This window comes from Schistocerca nitens, chromosome 5 (assembly GCF_023898315.1).
Source record: "Schistocerca nitens isolate TAMUIC-IGC-003100 chromosome 5, iqSchNite1.1, whole genome shotgun sequence".
NCBI classification, from domain to species: domain Eukaryota; kingdom Metazoa; phylum Arthropoda; class Insecta; order Orthoptera; family Acrididae; genus Schistocerca; species Schistocerca nitens.
This window is the reverse complement of record NC_064618.1, coordinates 808,219,385-808,241,728: the sequence shown is the minus strand read 5'-3', so window position 1 is coordinate 808,241,728 and position 22,344 is coordinate 808,219,385. Positions and strand designations below refer to the sequence as shown.

The 22,344-nt window shown below is 38.9% G+C and overlaps 1 protein-coding gene across 1 annotated transcript in view; it reads right to left on the bottom strand.

Annotated features, from left to right (window-relative positions):
• LOC126259583 (cilia- and flagella-associated protein 157) overlaps positions 1–22,344 on the bottom strand; it is a 192,241-nt gene that overhangs the window by 95,916 nt on the left and 73,981 nt on the right. The window lies entirely within an intron of this gene.

Sequence of the window (22,344 nt, the reverse complement as noted above, 5' to 3'; positions counted from 1 at the left end):
TTCTGACATAGCATGGTGTATCGTTCCCATCTGCTATGTCCTTTTAGTCCCATAAATAACTTTTTCTCTGCTAATTTATATTATTTTTTCAATACATTCATCTGTTGACATTTAACACTACATAAAAATCTCAAGATCCTATTTATACTTGATGTCACTTGCAATTTATTATTCAGATGCTCATTTTGATTATTCTGATTCCATCTGTATAATTAGTTTTCATTAAGGCACTGTTAATTAAAAGTTACAGTTAATTAAAATTAGCACTAAAGTTTGCTACATGCAAAAGCCTATGAGCCAACAGCGTTATTCCATAGAGCACCCACATCATTCAGCAGGTAAACATTCCAATTTCCTTGTGAAGTACTGTAAATTACCTAAAACTAATTATCTTCTGAAATAATTAAACTTCAAATTCCTAAGTTGCCCCACTTTCCATCACAGTTTTTGTCAGAACCACTGCTAGATTCTGAACTTTGACTACATATTTTTGCTACCTCAATTTTTCTCTACAATTTGACTTATAGCATTGATCAATAATTCTTAATTTCAAGCTACTGGCTCTAATTTGCAATATGGTTTTGATGCATATAAATAAGGGGATTCACAGTGTGTAAGGATAATAGTTCCACACATTTCTCTAAATTTTTGACTAGCAACCTTTTGTATAATCAAAACTCACATAAGTTCTTTTAGTTCATCAAAACAGTAAGTTCCAACCTAGGCAAACTTTAAAGAATTGTGTAGGTTTCAAAATAACAGTTTGTTCTTACACCTGTCTATATGTAGTGGCCATCATCCAAAATAAGTGTCCACATTTTGCAAGTATATGAGCAACATCTATATCAACAAAAATAATCAATGTTTGAAGATATAATGTAATTACAAAGATAAGAAATCTACCTACCAAGTGGTGGAGGAAAACATACATATAAAAGGTATTATGTATGCAAGCTTTTGCAGCCAGTTGCTCCTCCTCCTGGCTGAAGGTTTGAAGGGGAAGGAAAAGGGGTGAATGAAAAGGTATGGTGAGGTTTAGGATGTTTTAGCAGTAATCTCTGTCTTGCACATTACCCTATCTACCATCTTTAAGCTCTCAGGTCTTCAAACCTCATCTGGTACAGTTCCTTACAATGTCTCTCCTGTTCATCCTATCCGGTAAGTCTTCCTTGATGTGAGGTTCTGGGTGACTTTTCCAAGTTCTACCCCTTTTCCTAAACCTCACCAGTCTGCTTCCTTCACCCTTCTTCCTTCCTCAATCTTTCTGCCAGAATAAGGAGCCACTGGCTGTGAAAGCTTGTATAAATAATTTTTTTTTATATGTGTGTTCTCCTGCCGCCACTTGGTAGGCAGATTTTTTTCAGCCCTATTACATTATGAGTAACATCTATGTCAGATGTGTTCTTGTTGTTGACTCATACCACAATTATGAACATTCTGTACACAAAAATATGTGCACCAACAATCATGAAACTCATGAACTTCAGTAGGTAGAAAACTTACGAGTTATTTCTGTTATCTAAAAAAATTAAAAGTTTGACTAATCTGTGTTGTGATGAACAAATATTGTGTAATGTTATTGTCATCAAAACCAATGATTGTTGAACTCTATGAAACTTATCATGGGACTGCTTAATTGAACTACCAATGCCCGACAGTGTTATTGTGGACTGTGACTATTTCATATAAATGTTTATTTTGTGCCATGATAGAACAATTAAAATTGTGGACTGTGACTATTTTGTGTAAATGTTTATTTTATGCCATGATAGAACAATTAATTTCACCACTGCAATTGTGGGGGATGATTCTGGACAGTTGTGCTAATAATTTTTCATAGTTTGAAAACTGGCTATATGTCAAATGGAATATGCAAGCCTTTCTCAAACAATTATTCATACAACTCCTTTGGACACAAGTATGTTTGCAAGATGTGTCACTCAATGGATACACAAGGGATATGACTGATCAACAACTAGTCTGTCACGATCATCCGGCATTCACTGTTGACAATTTGTGAACTCACATACAAACTGTGCAGAGAAGATTCTACAGGAATGTATCCCACCCTTCTTATATTCCATGCCATGACATTGAGAGACTGGCCACACATGGGGGTTTTATATTACAACTTCAGGATCATGTGGTCCACCCCAATAGCTGAACGGTCAGCGCGTTGGAATGCCATGCATAGGGGCCCGGGTTTGATTCCTGGTTGGGGAGAGAGATTTTCTCCCCTCAGGGACTGAGTGTTGTGCTGTCCTCATGATCATTTCATCCCCATTGTTGATGTGCAAGTCACCCAATGTGGTGTCGCACTCAATAAGAATTGTACTTGGCGGTCGAACTTCCCGACTGGGAACTCCTGGCCACTGACGCCATACACTCATTTCCATTTCCAAGATCACGTGAAATTCTGCAATCACCATTTTTCCATTTTCATGCAATTAAACCTTATAGTTCACTTCCACATGAACCATGGACCTTGCCGCTTGTGGGGAGGCTTGCGTGTCATAGCCATACAGATAGCTGTAATATAGGTGCAACCACAATGGAGGGGTACCTGTTGAGAGACCAGACAAATGTGTGGTTCCTGAAGAGTGGCAGCAGCCTTTTCAGTATCTGCAGGGGCAACAATCTGGACGAGTGACTGGTCTGGTGTTGTAACATCAACCAAAATGGCCTTGCTGTGCTGCTACTACAAAAGACTGAGAGCAAGGGGAAATTACAGCCGTAATTTTTCTTCAGTGCATGTAGCTCTACTGTGTGGGTAAATGATGATGGTCTCCTCTCGGATAAAATATTCTGGAGGTAAAATAGTCTCGCAATCAGATCTCTCGGTGGGGACTACTCAGGAAGATGTTATCAGGGGAAACAGAACTGGCGTTCTACGGATCGGAGCATGGAATGTCAGATCCATTGATCAGGCAGGTAGGTTAGGAAATTTAAAAAGAGAAGTGCACAGGTTAAAGCTAGATACAGTGGGAGTTAATGAAGTTTGGTGGCAGGACGAACAGGACTTCTGGTAAGGTAAATACAGGGTTATATATACAAAATCAAGTAGGGGTAATACAGGAGTAGACTTAACCATGCATAAGAAAATACGAACACAGAAAAGATACTATGAACAGCATAGTGAATGATTCATTATAGCCAAAACAGACACAAAGCCCACACCAACCACAGTAGTACAAGTTTATATGCCAACTAGCTCTGCAGATGATGAAGAGATTGAAGAAATGTATGGTGAGGTAAAAGAAATTATTCATACAGTTAAGGGAAATGAAAATTTAATAGTCATGGGGGACTGCAATTCAATAGTAGGGAAAGGAAGAGAAGGAAAAATAGGAGGTGAATACGGACTGGGGAAAAGAAACGAAAGAGGAGACCACCTGCAGAATTTTGCACAGCGCATTATTTAGTCATCGCTGACACTTGGTTTAAAAATCATAAAAGAAGGATGTATGCTTGGAGACACTGGGAGGTTTCAAATTCATAATGTAATGATAAGATACATATTTCAGAACCGTATTTTAAATTGTAAGACATTTCCAGGGGCAGATGTGGACTCGGGTAACAATTTATTGGTTATAAACTGTAGATTATAGCTGCAGAAATTGCAAAAAGCCGGGAATTTAAGGATAGGGAGCTTGGATAAACTGAAAGAACCAGAGATTGTTGAGAGTTCCAGATGAAGCCATTAGGGAACAATTGACAAGAACAGGCAAAAGAAATATCAGATGAATGGGTAGCTTTGAGAGAGAAAATAGTTAAGGCAGTAGAGGATCAAGTAGGTAAAAAGATGAGGTCTAGTAGAAATCTGTGGGTGGGCAACCTAAGAGATATTGAATGTAATAGATGAAAGAGAAAATGTAAAAATGCAATAAATGAAGCAGGTGAAAGAGAATACAAATGTTTAATAAAATGAGACTGACAGGAAGTGAAAAATGGCTAAGCAGGAATGGCTAGAGGGCAAATGTAAAGTTTTAGAGGCATATATCAGAAGGGGAAAAATAGATACCACCTACAGGAAAATTAAAGAGAACCACCTGTATGAATACCAAGAGCTCAGATGGAAAACTACAGTGGAACTTGGATTTTATGTCCTCCAATTTTATGTTTTTTGCGACTATACACCATAAATTCGCAGCTCCTGTGAAAAATTCATAAGACCAATGCTAAAACTTCCATGATTTTACATTTCTTCCTTGTAAGGTTTACCTCAGTTCTAAGTTTGTGCTCAATATCTGCCTTGACTTTGTCCTATTTCCTTTCTATTGACATTTGATGTGATTGAATGAGTTTAAGTGGCACAAAAGACAGATGGTTGGCACCATGGGGATGGTTGACACTATGGGTGGTGGTGGAGTTAAGGAAATATTCTAGGCCATTATGGAGAGGGGAGACAGATGAAATGCTGATGCAATCCACAATCGGTGTTGCCAACACAACTTGCAATATTTAGCTTCACCACACAATCATGATACAATTACTGCTAGGCTGTAGCTGTAATGGAAAAATAAGACAGTCGATGTGAAGCATTCTGGACTGAGCCAATACATGACCAAAGGACCCAGCCAACACCTTTTCTTGTACCACTTATAACTCAGTCTCATCTTTTGCTTGTATTTCCAATGTACTGTATTCAGCAACAATATAAATTGTCAACCATTTAAATTCAGACACTGAATCTCAAGGAATATGCTTGGTCATAATCAAGGAAACATCACCCATTTCCGGCTAGTGAACTGTTATTGGCTGGCGACTTGTTAAGTCACCCAATGGCCAGCATAGCCACCACCCCACACTGACACATGCAAAATGTTCTCACCTACTGGATGTGTGGAGAGGGGGAGTGGTCCTTCAATGCTGGGAATGCAGGGTGGTCTGAAAGCATTAAGCAAAATGCTGAAAATATACTTTTCATACATATGATATGCTATGACAGAGGTGTCACATGGAAATAGAACACGAGTTTTACTATAGCACAAATTAAAGACTTTCATGTTCAAATCTGACATGATACAGTTGCAACAACTACATACACTACTCACATACATACTTTGAACCACACACACCACACACTGCAGATCATAAATATGGGCAGCCGTGATAAGTGGACATGAACTGAAACCATAGCACCTGAGCTTTCTTTAAAATGTACAATTTACACAATGTACAAAAATTCACTGATCTGACATTTAATAAGTTTGTAACATCAACTAAGAAAGTAAACTAATTTTTTCATGTGTCTGTTTCTCTCATCAAACCTAAATAACACATTAATGTTGGTGAGCATAAGAAATGTGGCTCATAAGGAAAGCATTAAACAATAACAGGAATGGGGACAAAGTTTATCATTAACTAGATGTTCGCATTTATGCTTATGGTTTAACCACTTAGCTGCTGTGATTTTTTTTGGTTTAATTCAACACGTTCATCAATTTTTGCTTTTTTTCTGGGTGAGCACAGAGGGTGATCTCTCAAAAATGCGTGTTTTCAATATATAATTTGTGGTCATAGCATGTCAGAAAATATCTCGATTACCTTGTACCCAGGTACCAATTTAAATTTTTTTATGAGTTTTTACTTGCTGTTACACATGTGATTTTGTAAGAACTAATGAAATTCATTACCACAAATTATTGTATAAACATTATATTGTACGTTTAATTTTGTTCACTTAGGCAGATTTTGTACAGAAGTCTTGGAGAGGGCTGTGATTTTTAATCATATATGTCAATTACAAATATTTTTGCTCATATTCTGGGCCGTTTTAACATTTTCCTCGATCCTGCATTTTCCTCAATTTTGCATTTTTTAAGTCCGGACCACATGAAAACATAAAACAGGGGTTTCATTGTAGTCCAAACCAAAGAAGAGAAAGCTGAAAGATGAGAGCAGTATGTAGAGGGTCTCTACAAGGGAGATGTAATTGAGGGCAATATTATAGAAAGAGGACAATGATGAAGATGAAATGGGAGATAAGATACTGCTTGAGGAATTTGACAGACACTGAAAGGCCTAAGTCAAAACAAGGCCCCAGGAGTAGATAACATTCTGTTAGAACTACTGATAGGCTTGGGAAAGCCAGCCACAACAAAACTCTTCCATCTGGTGAGCCAGATGTATGAGACAGGCAAAATACCTCAGACTTCAAGAAGAATATAATAATTCCAATTCCAAAGAAAGCAGGTGCTGATAGTGTGAATATTACTGAACCAACAGCTTGACAAGTCATGGTTGCAAAATGCTAACATAAATTCTTTATTGAAGAATCGAAAAACTGGTAGAAGCTGGCCTCAGGAAAGATCAGTCTGATTTTGAAGAAATGAAGGGATACATGAGGCAGTACTGACTCTAAGACTTCTCATAGAAGATAGGTTAAAGAAAGACAAACCTACATTTACAGCATTTGTAGACTTAGAGAAAGCTTTTGACGATGTTGACTGGGGTACTCTGAAATTATGAGGGTGGCAGGGGTGAAATACAGGGAACGAAGTGCTATTTACAATTTGTACATAAACCAGATGGCAGTTGTAAGAGTTGAGGAGCATAAAAGGGAATCAGTGATTGAGAAGGAAGTGAGACAGGTTTGTAGCCTATCCCTGATGCTATGCATTAACTGAAACAAAAGAAAAATTTTGAGTAGGAATTAAAGACCAAGGAGAAGAAATAAAAACTTTGAGGTTTGCTGGTGACATTGTAACTCTGTCATAGACAGCAAAGGACTTCGAAGAGCAGTTGAATGGAATGGACAGTGTCTTGAAAGGAGAATATAGATGAACATCAAAGCAAAAAGAGAGTAATGGAATGTAGTCAGATTAAATCAGGTGATGCTGAGGGAATTAGGTTTGCTATTTGGGCAGCAAAATAACTGATGATGATCAGAGCAGAGAGGATACAAAATGTAGATTGGCAGTGGTAAGAAAAGTGTTTCTGAAGAAGAGAAATTTGTTAACATCGAATATAGATTTACCATATTTTATGGACTATAAGACACTACAGACTATAAGATACACCCTGACTTTTAAGTAGTTTTTAAATAAATAACATTTGTACAATTTATATCATTAGATTGGAAAACAAATTCTTAGTTTATAAAACCAAATTGACCTTTAAAATTCCTGAAAATCGTCATCTTCTAATTTTGGCCATTTTGCATTCAGTCATCTATTTGCACATTTAGTCTTCCTCATTTTGCTCAGGTCTCCTTTACTACCCCATCAGTCAAAAATGGTTTTTTCTGTTTGTGGGGGCCCGAAATGCTGCTCAGCTGTTCCGTTTCCACGTTCTTCTGCACATGCTATTACTTTCAATTTATAGCTTGTATTATATGAATACCTTTTATTTTTTACCATTACAAAATTATCTACTAACAAAAATATTGTACCGTTACTGATAACACAAATCACTTTCCACTCAAGTTCACTGGCACCATAGACTGCAATGATGCATCATAGGCTAGACAGTGTCCTGGGTTTGTGATGGAGGGGCAGCAGGGAGACAGTGAAAGCAAGCTTGTGAATCATCATGCTGCTGCTGCCAGTCAAATCCAATGTTGTCAGATAGAGGTAGTTTCCCCACGGCATCGAATATATGGACATTTTTAAGACTGGTGGGAATGTTAAATCAAACTCTGGACATTTTATTATTAATTTTTAGTATATGATACACCAGAACTTTGGAGACAATTTTTCAGAGAAAAAAGTGCATCTTGTAGTCTGTAAAATATGGTAGACAGGTAAGTCACAAAACTAATGAGGTGATGCTGAATAGAGTTGGGGAGAAAAGAAATTTGTGGCACAACCTGAGTAAAAGAAGGGACTGGTTGGTAGGCCACATTCTGAGACATCAAGGGCTCACTAATCTAGTACTGGAGGGAAATGTGGGGGTAAAAATTGTAGAGGGAGACAACAAGATGAATACACTAAGCAGATTCATAAGGATGTAGATTGCAGCAATTATTCGGAGGTGAAGAGGCTTTCACAGCACAGAGTAGCATGGAGAGCTGCATCAAACCAGTCTTCAGACTGAAGACCATAACAACAGTTCATTTCAAGCATGTGTATCTTCCTTTGGCCTGTAACATTTAGAGACATTAATGTACAAAAAGAACAGGAAAACTATAATACAAGACTATATTTCTGTAACGTAATTAAAAATTGCAGCAGCACCAATGTGGTTTAAGCTTCAGCCAATTTTGTACACACACACACACACACACACACACACACACACACACACACACAACATATGAAAGTAGAAATCACTATTCTAGCCTTTGTAACTGTTCCTTTTTTCTCCAGGAGGAAAATGGTACAGGCAGTGAAGGTTAGAAAGGAGGAGCAGCTACCTCAGTCCTCAGGCTGAGAACGACCCACCTATCACGAGGATATTATGAGACAAAGCTGAAGGGTGAGGTGTGAGAGACAATATTAGTTCAAAGATAATACATTCATAATCACTGTGAAAGCTTCACTCCAGATATGGCAAAGGACCAAGTGAGAAGTAAAATGAATACAACAATTAAAAACTCAGACAAAAGCACAAGATGAGATGGGAAAGAAACCAAAGAGAGAGAGGGAGACAGGAAAACAAGAAGACATGAAAAATGTAAAAAGTGTTAAGAGTAAATCATTGTGTAAATTAATTCCCATCTCTGTAGTTTAGGGAAACTATTACCATGCAGGACAGTCCCCAGTGGCCCATATGGTGTACAAGAAACCCAGTCCCTTAAGTTATGCTGTACAACATGCCCAGTAACTGGATACTGGATATTGGTATGATGGAAAGTACATATGCCAGAGAGAGACTAACGAATAGTATAAAAAGGGCAGTGTTTCATTCTTTCTTATAGCTGATACATATAGTGTTGGAGGTAAAGACCATCTCTGCTGTGTACTGTTAGAGGAATTGAATATTGTCTTAGAGAAGACCATGCATCTACATCTATACTCTGCAGACCACTGCCAAGTGTGTGGAAGAGGGTACATCTTATTGTACCAGTCATTAAAGCCTTTGCTCATTCCAGAAATGTATGGAGTTTGGAAAGAATGATTGCTTAAATATCTCTGTGGAAGTTGTAATTAGTCTAAACTTGTCTTCGCAGTCTCAATGGGAGTCATACTTAGGGGGTTGTGGTGTATTCCTAGATTCATCATTGAAAGTTTGTTCTAGAAACTTTCTAAGTATACTTTTACTAGATAGCTTGGGTCTATCTTCAAGTGTCTATCAATTCAGTTCTTTCATTCTTTCATCATCTTCGTGACATTCCCTCATGGGTCAAACAAACCTGAGACCAGTCATACTGGCCTTCTTTGTATCTGATCAATATCCCCTAAAATAGGACTGTATTTGGTATGGATCCAACACATCTAAGCAATATTCTGAAATGGGATGCACAAATGTTTTGTATGCAATCTCCTTTGTAGACTGACTGCATTTCTCTCATATTCTACCATTAAACTGCAGTCTGCTACATGCTTTGCTTATGACTAAGTTATCATTCCATTTCATATTCCTACAAATTGTTACTGTCAAGTATTTGTATTCCAACTGTGGCTCACTGATAGTGTAGCTATAGGATAAAATGAATTGTCAATTTTCGCATCACTTCAAAATCTTACCGAGGTCTGACTATAAACATTCTCACACTATGCTTCATTATAGATAACTGCATCATGTATGAAAAGTCTATTATCAATATTGTCTGCAAGATCATTAATATGTGACATGATCGGCAGTGTACCAACACACTTCCCTGGGACTCACCTGAAGTTACTTCTACATCTGTCAATGATTCTCTGACCAAGATAACATGCTGCATCCTTCCCACCAAGAACTTCTCAATCTAGTCACCAAACTTGCTTAATAGCCCATATGAATATACTTCTAATCAAATAACTAGCATATCATTCTAAGTCAAATGTCTTTTGGAAGTCAAGAATTACTGTACCTTGTACCTATCTGACTGCATTGATCCGTAGCTTTCAGGATCTCATGTGAGAAAAATGTGAGTTAGGTTTCACATGATTGATGTCTTTGGAATCTGTGCCGATTGACTCTGACATCATTCTGTTTGAGATATCTCATTACATTTGAGCTCAGAATGTGTTCTAAGATTGTAAAACAAATTGATGTCAATGATATTGGATGGTAGTTCTGTAGGTCATTTCTGCTGGGAACAGTTTTTTGTTCAAGAGGTCTTCAGTACATTATGGATAAAAGAGGTGCCAACTCACCTACAAATCTGGTATAGAATCTGATAGGGAATCCATCAGGCCCTGGTGCTTTGTTCAATATTAATGACTTCAAATGTTTCTCAACATCACTGACACAAATATCTATTTCATTCATCTTTGCAGCAGTATGAGAATTAAATTAGGGCACTACTTCTGGGATTTCCTTTGTGGAGGAACATTTGAAAACAGATGTAAGTGTTTCTGCTTTAGCTTTGGTACTCTCAGTTTCAGTATCTCTCTTGTCCATGAGTGTTTGGTCACTAACTTTGGTGCCACTAACAGGCTTCACATTTGATTAGAATGTCATTGGGTTTTATGAAAGATTTTTGATAATATTCTGTCATCACACCCATTGAAGGATACTTGCATTGCCTTCTTGACAGCTAAATCATTTCATTCAGCATCTCTTTATCTATAGCCCTTTGATTTGTTTTACACCTGTCATGCAGCAGTTTTGTTTCTTTAGAAGTTTCTTTACAGTGACTGCATATCATGGAAGGTCCCTTACATCAAAAACTATTCTGCTTGGTCTCTATCTATTTAGTTCATAGTCAACTATTCTTTTAAACGTGAGCCATAGTTTCTCTAAACGCTCCTGTCCTGAGATGATAGTTTCACATTCCTCAGTGAGATATGACATTTCATTTGCTACATGTACAAGATTCACATGTTCATGGGTATTGCAAAGCTGGAAGTAATGTTTGAATTGATATTAGGCAACAGTGTTCATTGACATTTGGGCAATGATTGGATTTTTTTATATTCAGCCACGCAAGTCACGCAGGAATGCACTGTTGTATACTGCTAAAAGTGATGCCCCATCTTTGTTGCTGTGGTCTTCAGTCCTGCCCCATCTTTATTGAACTGTAATTCAATTAATTGTAATTTATTGTTCACCTTTGTAGCCAGGTGAATTGTATGTCTGAGATCAACTACACATATCTTTTTTTTATATCTAACTGGAACTGCATTCAATTTATTGACAAGTATTTTAAATCATTCGAGTTATGGAAAAGAAATGTAATTGATTTGAGTCCATGTGATTTGGTATATGGTGACGGGTCGAAGAACGTAGTTAACTGTTACAATGTATCTTTTCATTTAAAAACAAGGTAAGGGAATCACAATTATATTTATATGGAGACAATGATATTGGTAAGGTCTTTTTTTACTGAAAAAGTATTTTTACAGAAGCAAGAGTTGCTTATGCCTTACTGTAGTGTATTTGGATTTGGTGGTTGCAGTCGCGAAGTACACTAAATGGTAACATTGCAAGCAGTTCTCCCACATCTGGTAGCATATTGTCAATGGGTGGATAATTACAGTTAATTTTAAAAATAAGCCGGGAGTTGTGAATGATGTTCCTTCCTGATTCACCATGAATTACAATCATTTCAGTGTCACCGTCCTAAGGCAATCTATTCATTGGCCATCTGCAGAAATCCTTCCTAAACACCCAGAATCCTAAACCCCTCACCTGGTTCAGATTCATTGATGACATCTTTGTGATCTGGATTGAGGGTGACATCACCCTATCCACATTCCTCCAGAACCTCAATACCTTCTCCCCCATTCGCTTCATCTGTTCTTACTTGACCCAACAAGCCACATTTCTTAAAAGTTGACCTCCCCCTTAAAGATGCTACATCATTAACTCTGTCCATATCAAACCTACTAACCACCAGCAATACCTCCACTTCAACTGCTGCCACTCGTTCTATGGCAAGAAGTCCCTTGCATATAGCCTAGCCACTCATGGCTGTCACATCTGCAGTGATGAGTGGTCCCTCTCTAAATGCACCGAGGTTTTTACCAAGGCCTTTCCAGACCATAATTATCCACCAAACTTTGTACAAAAACTGTGCCTTATCTTTGCAGTCACCCACCATGACCCAAAGTCTCACCAGAGGAGCAGTCCCCTCGTAACTCAGTAACACCCAAGAATGGAGCAACTTAATTACATTCTCCACCATGGTTTTGATTACCTCCATCCACCGACGCTAACATTATACTCATCCATCCCTACAAAACCTCATGGCTCATATCCCTGTAATAGACCTTAATACAAGACCTGTCCCGTACATCCTCCCACCACCACATACTTCAGTCCGGTCACAAACATCACCTATCATATCAAAGGCAGGGCTACCTGTGAAACCAGTCATGCGATCTACAAGCTAAGCTGCAACCACAGTTCTGCATTCTATGTGGGCATGACAACCAACAAGCTGTCTGAAACTTCCTGGCAGATTAAAACTGTTTGCCCGACCGAGACTCGAACTCGGGACCTTTGCCTTTCGCGGGCAAGTGCTCTACCATCTGAGCTACCGAAGCACGACTCACGCCCAATACTCACAGCTTTACTTCTGCCAGTATCTCGTCTCCTACCTTCCAAACTTTACAGAAGCTCTCCTGCGAACCTTGCAGAACTAGCACTCCTGAAAGAAAGGATACTGCAGAGACATGGCTTAGCCACAGCCTGGGGGATGTTTCCAGAATTAGATATTCACTCTGCAGCGTAGTAAAATTCTCTGAATGTAATTCTCTAGTGTACATGTCAATTCATAGTGTAGAAGAGTTCCTCAAAAATCCTTAGAGCATAAGTGAGGATCATGCAAATACTGTAATCGTTAATATTGGCTTATACATGTATTCAGTTGTAAACTTCAAGTTTCTAATGTGGTTTAATTATAGCTTACACATTGACTTGCCCAGTATATGAAGTGCTGTAAAATTTTGTGAACATAATTTTCTAGTTTCTAAAGTGTTTTAATTGTAAGATATACTTTGACCTGTCCAATATCTGATGTGCTGTACTGTACATGTAAGATTTACTGGACCAATAAATACAATACAATACAATACAATACGATGAACACAGAACAACACTCATTACTAGTAGGTATTTTCAGCAGGAGAGCCTGCACTGAATGTCTACACACACAACACGATGCTGTACCTCAAGACAGAATGAACACAAATTCAGTAAAGAAGACACTTACAAACACTCTGTACCAGCTTTTACAGAAAAACAATCCCTTCCACCTATTTAGAGAACTGGAGTTCGGTAATGAGAAGGATGGCAATCTGATCCGTCAGTGTGAAATTTTTAGAGTCATCAAAAGGGAAAATAGAACTCTCAATGCGTTGGGCAAGACTTCCCACCTGGAAGTGGATTGTCAGTAAAAATTTGGTAAGCACATGAGGAAACCTTAACATCAAAGGTTTGTTTCCAGACTGGTGACAACCAAAAACACACAGAGATAACATAAAAGATCATAAGTACTGAGTTTTGTACTAACTGCAAATAAGTCATCAAGATGTTCCACAATACAAAACTCTTCAATCACTAAATACACAACAAAATGTTGTAGCTGATAAAAAAAAAGTTCAGAATAATAGGCAATGTAAGTTAAGAGATCACAAATCATTAACATTATCAGCAAGATATCAGACTCACTTATCTATTTAGATATTTGTCACATCAAAGACACATGAAGAAGCAGTTTTTATGTCCTGAAGTAAAAAATGGAAAATTGCAATAAAACAATGCAATTAATTTCTTGAAAGCAAACAAAACCTGGACATTAATAGATTCTCCTGCACCTCAACAAGCCATTGATAATTGTTTGTATTATAAACTCAAATACTCTAACGGTGATATGACTTGACAATTCAAAGTAAGACTTGTAGCAGAGATCTTAAGTAAATTGTAAGAATAGATTAGTGTAAAATCTAAAGTTCAGTGACCAGATTTGAATCAGTATTGATTGTTCCATAATTGCAAATTCCAGAGCTTGGTGCTCAGACTTATTATATTTATGAAAAATTATCTGAAATTATTCATATGAGTTAGTCACAAGTTTTGAATATGAAACTAAACAACTGTGTAAATTGCACTGAATCTTTTTTGGCCTGAAACAAGCTTTTAGGTCCTAAAACCAACATTTTACTGCACATTTTATATACATTTTTACTCACTCAACAAGTGTAGATACATGTAGGGTCACCAGATAGGATGCATTAATTTTAACTATACATGTTGATAGTGGCATGACAGCTGTTAATCATCCTGTTACAAATAACCGCCTACTAAGTGAAATATGGAGAGAATATGATGTCACATCCAGAAAATTGGGTATTTAATTGTCCTGTAGGCAGAACAGTTAGCAGGTGTTTCTACACGCATCAAAAAAAATTTAGCATCACCTCGGTTATGAGAACCGAGGAACGTATACAGAAAATTGGAATAGAGATTGGAATAGAAGTCAGCATAAACATCATTTGCGCCCTTTTTACTGCTCATGAAAACCACACATTGCATGTTGTACCACCATACAGTGAGACCTTCAGAGGTGGGGGTCCAGACTGCTGTACACACCGGTAGCTCTAATACCCAGTAGCACATCCTCTTGCATTGATGCATGCCTGTATTCATTGTGGCATACTACCCACAAGTTCATCAAGACACTGTTGGTCCATCTTGTCCCACTCCTCAACAGCGATTAGGCATAGATCCCTCAGAGTGATTGGTGGGTCATGTTGCCCATAAACAGCCCTTTTCAATCTATCCCCAGGCACGTTCAATAGGGTTCATGTCTGGAGAACATGCTGGCCACTCCAGTCAAGTGATGCCATTATCCTGAAGGAAGTCATTCAAAAGATGTGCATGATGGGGTCTGAATTGTCGTCCATGGAGACGAATGCCTCGCCAATATGCTGCCAATATGGTTGCAGTATTGGTTGGAGAAGGGCATTCACATATCGTACGGCCATTACTGTGCCTTCCATGACTATTAGCGGCGTACATTGGCTCCACATGATGCCACCCCAAAACAGCAGGGAACCTCCACCTTGCTGCACTCACTGGACAGTGTGTCTAGGGCATTCAGCCTGACCAAGTTGTCTCCAAACACGTCTACGACAATTGTCTGGTTGAAAGCATATACGACACTCATCGGTGAAGAGAACATGATGCCAATCCTGAGTGGTCCATTCAGCTGTTGTTGGGTCCATCTGTACTGTGCTGCATTGTGTCATTGATGCAAATATGGACCTCGCCATGGATGTCGGCAGTGAAGTTGCGCATCATGCAGCCTACCGCACACAGTTTGAATCATAACACGACATCCTGTGGCTGCACGAAAAGCATTATTGAACATGGTGGTGTTGCTGTCAGAGTTCCTCCAAGCCATAATCCGTAGGTAGCGGTAATCCACTGCAGTAGTAGGCCTTGGGCGGCCTGAGTGAGGCATATCATCGACAGCTCCTCTCTCTCTGTATCTCCTCCATATCCGAACAACATCACTTTAGTTCACTCCGGGATGCCTGGACACATCCCTTGTCGAGAGCCCTTCCTGGCACAAAGTAACAATGCAGATGCGATCAAACCACGGTATTGACTGTCTAGGCATGGTTGAAGTACAGACAAGTCGTGTACCTCCTTCCTAGTGGAATGACTGGAACTGATCGGCTGTTAGACCCCCTCTGTCTCGTTGAGTCTGTGGTGCATTGTCTTAGATGAATGTATCTCTGATGTTCAGTTATCTGTGTGCTAATCAGTTGCCCTGTCTCACCTATGTATGCCAGTCCACATTCACACCTTATTTCATTGACTCCAGCAGTATGTAGCTTGTCAACTGCATCTGTAGACACACATATATTTACTGGCCCTTGACATTTGTAGATTGTTAGTGATTTGGGTTATTTTTACGAGTATCTTCCAAGGGACTGTGCAACAGTTTGGGTTCAGTGGCATGTACCTGTTGGAATACATGGCCTACAGTCAGTATCCAGCAGTCAGATGATTAATATAATGGTTTTAATATAATGATGTCATGTGCTCTCTATCTCAACTATGGTATAAGATATTGTTGCTTTTGCTTTAGGTTAGGTTGAAAGATAATTTGGTTGTGAGAGGCTGAAGCCAAGGAATGTGGACACAAAACCGTGTGTAATGTTAATTATGGGTAACTAACTGATCTGTCATATTGTCTAAAGTTTGGTATCAGTTGGCAGACAATACCTTCGATATAAGTTGGTAGAGACAATGAATGTAAATACAAAATTTTAGTTATATCTAAAAACAAAGATGATGTGACTTACCAAATGAAAGTGCTGGCAGGTCGACAGACACACAAACGAACACAAACATACACACAAAATTCAAGCTTTCGCAACAAACTGTTGCCTCATCAGGAAAGAGGGAAGGAGAGGGAAAGACGAAAGGATATGGGTTTTAAGGGAGAAGGTAAGGAGTCATTCCAATCCCGGGAGCGGAAAGACTTACCTTAGGGGGAAAAAAGGACGGGTATACACTCGCACACACACACATATCCATCCACACATATACAGACACAAGCAGACATCTCACCAGATGTCTGCTTGTGTCTGTATATGTGTGGATGGATATGTGTGTGTGTGCGAGTGTATACCCGTCCTTTTTCCCCCTAAGGTAAGTCTTTCCGCTCCCGGGATTGGAATGACTCCTTACCTTCTCCCTTAAAACCCATATCCTTTCGTCTTTCCCTCTCCTTCCCTCTTTCCTGATGAGGCAACAGTTTGTTGCGAAAGCTTGAATTTTGTGTGTATGTTTGTGTTCGTTTGTGTGTCTGTCGACCTGCCAGCACTTTCATTTGGTAAGTCACATCATCTTTGTTTTTAGATATATTTTTCCTACGTGGAATGTTTCCCTCTATTATAACCATATCAAAATTTTAGTTATGATGACAGACTGATGCATACCATCACCCAAGAACTACTAATGTTTCCAGATGATAATTTTAGTTGCATAAGCAAAGATGTTTCTACCTGAAAATACAGTTTGTTCATAATGCTACTGTTTTATATCACAGGTTTGTTTCTTTTCATAATAAAAACATTATGCTGTAGATACATCATTGTTGACTGAAAATCAGTTGCAACTTTGTCATCTCAATTATACCCATCTATGTTGGTAGGCGCTTCTACCAACGAATAACATAAAAGCATGGGTAGCCCTTAGTTAACTATGTCTATTTTTCTTGTTTAGTTCAAACAAAATAGAATTTTTAGGAAGAGATTATCTTTTTTCTTCATTTATTTTAAGGAAACAAAAGTTGTGAGGCAGAGAGTAGGATACAAACCTTCCTAGTTGATGCAAATCGAATGGCTTCAGGGCGACTGTTTATTGAAGCTAACTTCAATGGGTAGTTGTGGCCTGTTTTTCTCACATTTGTGTTGTTGTTTTCATGGTGATGAAAGAGAATGGAGAAAATGAAACCGAGTGGAGGCATACTGCCTACTCATTTTTAATGGCACAATGGAGTCCACTAACCTCAACATCTCCGTCTGACAAAGAGATGTCCCAGAGATGCAATCGACTTTTTGAAACTATCTATATGGTGATATAGGTTAAGATTCCAGATACGACACACTGCAACCATATACCCTGGTGGGCCCTCATTTGCGAGTAACTGATGGAATAAAAAAAAAAAAAAAAAAGGAACTTTGTGCGATACTCAGTAGCATTCAAAAAGCTGCATTACACAGTCAGGTCGCATGGTGTAACAGATAGGATAACAGCATTGGATCCAGGAGGTTGAGGGTTCGAATTTCCTCAGGTGCAGTAAGTTCTTTCTTTTATTTTTGAATCTTTACCAAAATGACTTTGATCATAATTTTTATTCATTTAATTAGTATAAATGTAATTTTTTAATCCCATTCCTTTGTCACATAATTTTAATCATAATATCAACTTCTTCATTTGCCCTCATTTTTCTTCCTGTCATTCTTCCTCCGCTTGAAATCTTTGTTCATATGTTTTTAATTAATTTTATGTATTAATTTCAATTTAATTTATTTTGTTTTATCGCCCTATTTTTTCATCCACATTATATCTATTTCTCATTTGGCTTGAATTTTGTTTAAAGTATAAACCTGTCTTTCATTTAAATTTTTATATGCATTATTTTGTCCATAGTGCAGTAGGTGTTTAGGTTATGTTTTAAATGTTTCTATGAAGATTACCATGAAAAAAAAGTACACCTGCCAACAAAAATACATTTTTCGCACCATTGCACAAATAATAATAGATTATTTCATCTGTTTCCTAACTGATATCAGAATTTTCAAATAACTGAATATTATAATATAATAGAGGGAAACGTTCCATGTGGGAAAAATATATCTAAAAATAAATATGCTGTTACTTACCAAACGAAAGTGTTGGTATGTTGATAGGAGACAATAAAAAACACACAAACACACACACAAATTTCAAGCTTTTGCAACCCAAGGTTGCTTCATCAGGAAAGATGAAAGGAGAGGGAAAGACGAAAGGATGTGGGTGTTAAGGGAGAGGGTAAGGAGTCATACCAATCCCAGGAGCGGAAAGACTTACCTTGGGGGGAAAAAAGGAACAGGTACACACTCGCACACACACACACACACACACACACACACACACACACACACACACATCCATCTGCACATATACACACACAAGCAGACATTGTAAAGGCAAAGAGTTTAGGCAGAGATGTCAGTCGAGGCGGAAGTACAGAGACAAAGATGTTGTTGAGTGACAAGTAATGTACGAGGAGCGGCAACTTGAAATTAGCGGAGGTTTAGGCCAGGTGGGTAATGGGAAGAGAGGATATATTGAAGGGCAAGTTCCCATCTCCGGAGTTCTGTGTAACAGTTGTGTTACTAAATGTGACACTTCTGTCACTAAATGTAACTGGGTTTTCTCTTTTGATGCAAGTCAATTGTCAGGATGAGCATTCTAAAGCATTCTGTCAGGGTGAAAATATTAAATAAATTAACTTTTCTCTCTTAACAACATGTGGGCAGGGTGGGTTCTTCCTTGGCTCGGGTATGAGGTCGAATGAAACATCATTTTTACATAAGATAACTTTTATTGAAGATTTGTACAACTGTATCTTACGGAATGTTCTGGTTCGGAGAGCGGCAGCTGTGTCGTTTGTGAAGTCTTCTGCTGCGGCAGCGGCGGCGGCGGCGTCTGATTACGCGTAGCGGTGTGTATCTCGTGTCGCCGTCTCGACCAGTTGACTGGAGACGCGCAGCGCGAAGTGGCCCGTTTAATTATTGCGAGCGAAATTGTGCATCGGATGATACCTTGGGTGTCGCATCCCAGTGTTTCTCTTCTGTAAGCGGCCGCGTGTGTTCTGCATCGGCCAGCGGAGCAGCGCGGCGGGGGAAGGCCAGTGTGGTGGACTCGAACCATGGACTCCCGCTTGCCAGTCTTTGGCTGTCAGGTCTTCATCCCAGCTCACAGGTGACTACTGATGTGAGGCCGTCTTCTTCCCGTCCTCATGAGTCACCCGGGTACGTAAAGATCAGACTTCAAATACCTTTTAACTTCTGTCTTCTGGTGCCGTGGCTGCTGCTTGCTATTCCATTACAGCGGCGGACTTGGTTCGTCTGTGCATGATGCAGACTCTTCTTGCATGACGGTCTTCAGCACCGAAACTGACTGAAAACTACTGCTACTCTTCTTTTCTTCCTTCGTCTCTCATCTTCGCCTCCGTCCCCGTCTCCGTCTCCGTCTTCATCTTCATGTCTTCATCTTCGTCTTCATCTTCGTCCCCGTCTTCATCTGTCTGGCCCACTGCGTCTCACGTATTTATTCACTTCAGTTTACCGGAGGTGAACGACTTCACGGTCATTGCCTCTTCTGTCATGTTGAGAAGCTCCTCGAAGAATCTTCTTAACGTCGGTCATTGGCTCTTGGAATGTAGGCGAGGGCTTTTGATCCCATGTGACGACTGAGAAACACGTGAGCCGGTCATTGCCTCTACTGTCACGTTGAATAGCTTCTCGTAGAATCTTCTTTACGTCGGTCATTGGCTCTTGGGATGTAGGCGAGGGCCTTTGCTCACATACGACAACTGAGAAACACGTGATCCGGTCGGGCGATGCCCTGATGGCTGAATCGACAGCGCCCGCTTATGTGGAACTTGCTGACTTCACGGTCATTGTCTCTTCTGTTCTGCTGTTCGGCCCGCTGTTTGCGAGTATGTAACTCTCTAAACTAAACCAAGTTTTTCATTTATATTCTAATTTCTAGTTCACTTTGATTTCACTAATTTATTTACTTAAGTACCACTCAACATTCCTCCACCCTTCGGAGAAATTCGCCCTCGAATTTACTACTCAACATTCCTCCACTCTTCACACGGCAAAAGCACAAGCAATGAAAACTCTCGACTTAGAAGATTACACACGCTTCACATTAAGTATGTGGAAAATACTCTATCATTTTACAAAAGCACTGTACGGTGATGAATCACATAGTTCTTACATAAATGGTTGTAATAAGTGTAACAAATCTTTATGACAATGAATAAACAAAAATAGATTATTCACTTAGAAAGTTACATAGCAACACCTGTTTAATCTACCCTATACTAATGCAAGAATATCTATTCTACAGTATTGTTTACTTTAACATAAGACTGTTTAGTAAAGAGTGAAGTACAATAAACAAAATTAATACACTAATGCTCAAGAGTAACCACTGAAGTACACCAGTTAAGAGTGTGGCATCCAGTTAACAGGGATTTGATGAAGTGGTATATTATTATTTGGCTTATTTTTTCGTCTTAAATAAAAGAAAACTGTACAAAGCAGAAACACCAACACAAAGGTTCCAGATATACCCGTTCCTAGCATTATAATTTTAGTTTTGTGTTCACCTTTTAATTTGAAGACATGTTGCATCATAACATTGGCATCAATTTTGCCTTGCTGCGAGTTTATGAACATATCTAATGACTTCAGAAGGGAACTGCCAAGGGAGTAATTGAGGTAGGATAGGTTTTATGTAGGAAATGTTTGAATGGTGTTTTCTGAAAAGAGCAAACAACATGGTTATGAACCTACCAACCTAGTAAAAACAAAAACAAAGAAAAGAAGGAATACATTATTAACTACAAGATCTACATGTTTATACGTTCAACTTTTCTTTCTTAAAAAATAAATCATTATCATGTAGTAATTATTCACATTTGTATATTATCCACAGTCTACTAAGATTCCACTAGGACATTCGCACTCTTGGTCGAAGATTGTATGGTGCCATGTCTGTATGTTGTGCTGGCGTGGCCATTTTTTTTCCTTTACGGGAACTTCCTCCACCCTTCGGAAAAGCAGACACTATTGTTGAAGGAATTACATCTGGAGCGCCCTTAAAAGGTTTTAACCGACTTGCATGGACAATAGTAGTTCGGGTGGGCAGTTGCAGTTTAACGTTGACTGGTGACGTGATCTCAATAATTTGGTAAGGACCTCTGTAGTTTGTTACAAATTTCTTCGTTTTTCCTCTCGCAATATAAGGAGTTGAAAGCATCACCCACTGACCGATTTTGTAATTTGGATATTTAGCTTGGGTATTACCTAATCTTTCCTGTCGTTCCAAAGCCTTTGTATTAGATTTTTGAACCTTTTTCCATACATCCTTCATCATTCGACTGAAATCTCTTACTGTTTCTCCGACTTTTCCGTTTTTCTGCCTGATTACATCAAAAGGGGACGGCATTTTTCTGCCGTAGACCACTTCATAAGGTGACATGCCAGTTGCTTCATGCGTTTTGGCGTTGTATACCAAAATACGTATCCCAATTAGAATGTTGTTCGTTAATATAATACTAAGCATCTTGCCAATTGTCCGATGAACTCTTTCTGTGCGCCCGTTGCACTGAGGGTGTAACGGAGTTGTGCGTAATTTACGTATTTTTAGTAAGTGGCATAGCTGTTTCATTAATTCAGACATAAAATTAGATCCCTGATCTGTGATAATAGCTTCAGGTACGCCAAATTTAAGTATCCAGTTGTTAACTAAAGCTTGGGCAACTGTATTTGCTTGCTGATCTGGGAGACTCACCATAGCTAGGTAGCGTGAAAAGTGATCTATAATTGTAAGAACATACTTCTTACCAGCCGGTGTTTTATGAAATGGCCCGTAGAGATCCACTCCGCAGATTTGATATGGACATGAAGCCTCGGGGAGCCTCTGTAAAGGTATTTTTGAACGAGAAAGTTCAGCTCGTTGTGCGCACGCAATGCAATTACGAACGTACTGTGCAACATCCTGCTTTCT